We start from the raw sequence: 6,153 nt of genomic DNA on the forward strand, positions 1-6,153 counted from the left end.
AAGAAATACTTTTTGTTTCACACCATATCAACGTTAAGACTTGGAAGAACATTAAGATCTGACAAATATCTACATTTGAGCAAGCAAGAAATACACACAGTTTATCTGTGTGAGGGCAGACAGAACTGTAACATCTTGAGCAGCATAGAAATGGTACAATACTAGCTCATGTTTTAGTATACGCAAGTGCTGCAAGTTCATTTTTTCTGTTGGCCAGGGGAAGGTAAGCAGCAAGCTGTTTTAGTAACAGAAATAGACACACAAATCAGAAAGTCAGGAAAAATAGAGGGATGAAACAATAGTGAAAGTGACTGCTCTTAGTTGTATCTCTATAAGGTGAACAAAAGCTCATTAAAAAAAAGTTCTAAATTAAAATAGTATTTTTGAAGCAAGGTGAAGAATGCATCCTCTTAGCACTCCTCCTCTGTTTGCTTCAATTGTCTCTGTGTGGGCACCCTTCCTCCTGTCCCAGAGCATCAGCAAGAAGCACACAAGTGTTTAAAAAGAAACCAGGAATATTCTTATGTTCTTCTATCTATCAACAGATCCTGCATGCAAGACAGAACACCTATCAAAAGCTTGCTTGGCTACAATTTGTGCATCACAGAGCAGAATGCAATCTTTTTAGGGGAAAAGCTATGAAGTCAAAGTGTAGGTGTTGCATTCTGAATTGTTGCTTAGATACCAGTTAGTTCAGCTCACATTTGAGCAAGCATGACCACCCTTGATTTCTGGCTACTTCTTGTTTAAGTTCACAGCAAAACAACTTTGTGTGTCATTCAAAATACTTATTGAGAAAGGCTAACAAAATATGTTCCAGAGGTTCCAAAACCATTACTGTGCTTTCACTGATTACATTTTCCCTGCTGAGATCAAGAACCATCCAACAGAAGCTGGTTCATTTCATCTTCAGAAAATTTTGGAATATGGCACTGATCTGAGGTATACAGAAGTGCCTGAAGATCAAAAAAGCCAAAGCTACAGAGAGCATCGGGTTGCTCACAAGTACGGGTATTATATCAAATGGAGTTGATGGTGCTTCTGTCTCACTGTAGTTTAAGTGAGTTTGTTAATGTAAAGCTCATTCACTACACTATTCTAATCATTAAAAGCCCCATATATACAGCTCACACCAAACGGGTATGAGAAAATTGTGCCCTCAGACTCAATGAGGAAATTCACAGAAATCTGAGTGCAAACATTGAGACACAGAGTTTAGTTCTTATTGTGGTAACTGAGACTGACAAGCTTGAACCTGGCATATAGATGTATAAAGGCTAAAGGTAAGTTTAAGCATTAGCTTTCTTTTATTTACTTTTTTCTAAAACAAAAAGTCTTGTCTTAACATGATTTGTGATGACATACAGGGAAAAAAAAAAAAAGCTACATTCAGTTTAAGTAACCAAACAGGAATCTCAGAAGTTTTTGCCCTCAGTGTTATGAATTCTTGAAAAAGTGAACACCTTGAACCTTCTAGAACCCCAGAAAAATTAAAACTAGGTCCAGGGCACCCCAGAAAAGTATGTGAAGAAAACAGTTCCTGAACCAAAATAGCAGCAGTGGAGACTAAGGAGCTTGCCAGGTTAAGTGCACTTAGGAATTGAGTTTGCCCGGTGTTTGTGTCTGTGGCTTGTTCTTACTTTTTGCCCCTCACACTTCTTGTGAACTACCATGGTTTCCACCATGCTGTTAGCATTGCTGGGTTCTGCCCAGTAGATACAGTCACCTACAGCCTCCAGCTACAGCAGCAGGAGCAATCTGCCTGCCCAGTGCTTCACGTTGCCATCTGTAAGATTCCTCCTGGAATCAGCACGCCTCCAAAAAGCCATTTAATGTAGCTTTGCTCCATGCTGCAGTCTGTTATATACTGATTATTACTTGAAACATTCAAAACTAGAAGTCTGTAGATTGCTGGACCGTATATCCTATATATGGACCTCAGTTTGCAATCCTACCTGATGATAGAATCCACAGTGCTCCCCTTCAGCTGGTTTAGGTGCCCCAGAGGTATCACTGTCCGCAGGAGCTTGGCCTTGAACATGACCAATCACATTTCATCATGGTCAGTTGGCAGATCTACAAAGCAGCAGAAAATAGTTTTCTTATCATTTCCTCATCATTTCTCAACTACCTTGTTATTACGTGAATGGAAACATAAGTTAACAATACGCAATAATGACTTCTGAAGGAAGAGCTGGTAACAATGCAATTCAGTCTCAGCGGGAATAGAGCACTAATAACATGAGGGCTTGGTAGATTTTCAAACCTGCTCAAAATCTCAAATTCAGTTCTAAAAACAACCTCAAGCCCTTAAGGAAAAGTAAATGAATACATGGTGTACTTCCTTTGAAAAAAAATAAGTAACTAAACTGATCTTTTTTTCTTATTTGTGCACAGGCTGCAAAGTAAGCTGCAGCATGTTAGTGCTGTGGTCACTCAGGTAAGCAATACAGTGCCAAACATCAAGTGATTTTAGTTGTCCAGCAAAAATAGTTATTATAGTCTAATTCACTTCTCTGTGCATTGTCTTAAATACAATGGACTTTTACATTGAGATGGTTATTTTTGCTGAGCTTGTCTTCCAGCTAAAACATTCTTCCTAACATGAGCCCCCTCCACACCCATGATTGCTCGTCTCTGTTAGTCCAGGCACAGCTGTTCCTTCCTGAAACACATCCAGATTCACAACACTTCAGTCTTACATACCTGACATTCTGTCCTCAAGGCATGCACATTTCTTTGTGGAAAAGTGCCAGGACCCAGTAGATGCATCCCACATCTGTGAAACTTTAAGATCCATCAGCAAAAGATAAAACTGTGGCCACAGGCTGTACAATGAAAAAGAGGCAGCTTGCTGGTCAGGTTGCTCCACAAAGGCATTTATGACTGCTTGGAAAAATCACCTTCTCTAATTAGGTCCCAGAACTGAAAATTTTGTTTTGCATGACAACGTTCTCTGTAATTTAGCAGGATATGAAATGGCTTTGTCTTTAGTGGTGTTTCTCCAGCTACAGAACTGTGTTTCAGTGGTAAATTAAAGTTTCCTTACATATTTGAACAGAAATAAAAGGTCAGATGTCTGTAACAGATACATATAACCTCCACACATTTGACAAGTTTTTCCACACACATAGAAAGTTTTTGTACTTTGATGACAACTTTAATGTATGTATGTTTAAAAAAATGAATTCAGGACAAAAAAAAAATCAAACAACTGTTTTAGAACATTTTTAAATAGCGATGAATGCAGCAGCACAAAGCTCCTGATAATGCTTCTATAGATTAATATTTCTGATATAACAAGGAGATATTACTTGATCAAGGTCCAATACATCTGCAACAAAAAACACATACAGATTCAGCTTCCAAGCCACGGTTCATCTCTCACAGCTGGTCTTCTCACACAGTCTGTTCTTTTTTCAATAACAAAACTAGTTTCTCTGATAACTGCAACAGTATGCATTCGAGTCCTCCAGTGCAAGCATGTTGTATTTACTAACTGATCTGTGTACTTTTGAAAGTAAGATGTTCTAATCACAGGCCGGCCAAATGCTGCAGGGTGTGCAGAAACATGAAAGATTTACTTAACACAAAGTCCTTATCAACTCAAAGAAAGATCCAAGTACTCAAAACAGTCTTTCCTTTGTTACTTGAATGTAAACAACCAAAAAACAGCACACAATTTCGATCTAATAAACTTTGTTCTTGGCTGTTTTAATGAAGATGAGACAAATGCAAGATGAAGACAGTGCATGCGCATTTTGGGTTTAGAGCATTCTGACAGTTGTTTTATTGAGCATTAGAGCTTGTGTTGTAGCTATTGGAGCTTCTTTTTCATGTATTGGTGTTTTCTAACAGCTGCCTCCACTTGCTTGGTCTAACTTGCCAAGGAATTATGTATGAGAGCTTTATGGCCTTCTATGGCTCTGAGGAAACAAACTACTCCAGATGTTGAAAATAACGCTACCTAAGAAGAACAGTTATGAACTACGAATAAATTCAATTCCACTGCATAAAAGGTCTGCTATGGAAAGTTAAAACTGTTTCCTCAGACACTACTGCTTAACTACTTCAGCATGAGAAACCTTCACTACCTTAGAATCCAGGCAATAAGGTCACTTGACCATATTACCCATCTCTGTAGAAAATTATTCTACAAAACAGTTATCCGTTATCCAAGCTGTTAAGAGTTTTTTTGTTTTAGCTTTGTTAAGTAAAGCATTATTGCAAGTTAAAGGAAACACCTGTGATGGAAAGAATTATGTTTAGTCCTCTGAGCACAACTGAAGGGTGTAATCTTTGGTTTACTACATTCCCAGGAAAACACGATGCCTTGCTTTGCTTACCAGATTCAAGACTAAATGGAAGCCAGAAATCCTGCAATGATTCCAATATTCCCATTTAAATGTGTTGAGAGACAGGTGTTAACAGGTGTTAACTGACACCATGTGGAAACAATGGTATACAGAAGAAATCTAAAAATACCAATCTGATAGCTCTGAAGGTGTTTCTGCATGCCCTGAAGCACCTGTTTTGACAAGGCCTGATAGAAACCCACTAACTAGAATCCCTGATTATTTCAGCCAGCTGAAAGTCATGCAGCATTGCATTCTGCATTAAGCTCTTCACAAGGTATTGCAATTGCTACCACTTTCTTTTAGAGCCTGTCCAGGGAAGACCCTTACCAAAGAACTGCCAAGATTCCACTCAAGACTAGAAAGCTTGCACTACTCTCCCTTGTACCTCAGCACTTAGAGCTGGAAATACTTGCTTCCTGTATATGGCTATCAGATAAGATCCTCAAAAGTTTTTGAAGTGTACCTTTTGTTCTTGTAAACACTTCAAGATTTGAAGTGTTTACAAGAGAAACATTTGTAAACACTGTACTGGCAAACATACTGCCTCATCCCTTGGTAAATACCGAGAACAGTATTTTGAAAACAGACAGCAAGTTTCTCTCTAGAACAGCTCTGAAGCATGGCTACTTCAAGTTCTCAGAACAGCTGCTGAAGAGCAAGCAAGAGCATCCACGGAAGGCTTTAGAGGGGTCTCATTACAATAGAGAAGTGAGCAATAGCAATAGCACGAAGTTTAAAGGTAATTGCTGGGTTCTGTGGTTGGAGCAATAATGCTAGGCACAGGTACAGAGTAGCAGATGAGCAACTTAGCAGAAAATGACTGGAGGTGGTGACAGCAGGTTCAGCATGTGCCAGCAGCATGTCCTGGCAGCAAGGGCAAACCACATTTGGGAGGCATTATACAAAGCATAGCCCAACAGTGAACAGAGGCAATGCTCTTGCTATACTTGCACTGGTGCAGGTCTGAGCCCCACAGTATAAAGAGCTAATAGGGCCTTTGAAAGCACCCAAAAGAAGGCAAAGCTTGTAACAGGGCTGAAAGCTACATCTTGCTAGGAAAGGCTGAGTATACAAGTCTGAGTAGCCTCCCTCTGTTTCCTCTCCTCAAGAGTCAGCAGGCTCTGCTCCCTGTTCCCCAATAACAGAACAGCAACAGCACAAAACAGGCAGGGTAGTGTCCAGTCTGAAACTCATAAAATATTCTTTACTGTGAAGTTGGTGGAACACTGGAACAGGCTTCCTAGTGAGGTGGTAAACACCATAGCTGTCAGTAGCTCAAGAGGCATTTTGACAATTTTGCCCTCAGTGCTAAGCTTTACACTTTTGGTTAGCCCCTAAAGCTCTCAGGCATCTGGACTTGATCTCCATAGGTTCCTCCCAACTGAGTTATTCTATAAGCCAACAAATTTAAATTCCAAAACACCCTACTATCTTCTATTTAGGCTTTCACCTACACATCTTGGAAAAGGCTGCTTTAAAAGACAGCAGCAATAATTTAAGACTGACAAAGCAAGAGTTTAACTAAACCTCAGGATCAATCTGAAGTCTTAATATCCATTCAGAAAAATCTTACATATCACCAACAGCACTCAAGTTTTTTTTCCAGCTTTTGCCTTTCCCTATTCCCTCAAACCATTCTGCTCTTCAGAATTCTGGAAAAAACAAAAATAAATCAAGGGAGTTCAGAAGTGCCCAGGCAGTCCTCCTAAAAAAACACAGAACTTCCATCTACAGTAGCCACAACCGACTTGTGGAGTTTAGAATTAGCCATTCCTCAACTCAGACAAGACACTGC

Source organism: Meleagris gallopavo, chromosome 3 (genome assembly GCF_000146605.3).
Source record: "Meleagris gallopavo isolate NT-WF06-2002-E0010 breed Aviagen turkey brand Nicholas breeding stock chromosome 3, Turkey_5.1, whole genome shotgun sequence".
Classification (NCBI taxonomy): domain Eukaryota; kingdom Metazoa; phylum Chordata; class Aves; order Galliformes; family Phasianidae; genus Meleagris; species Meleagris gallopavo.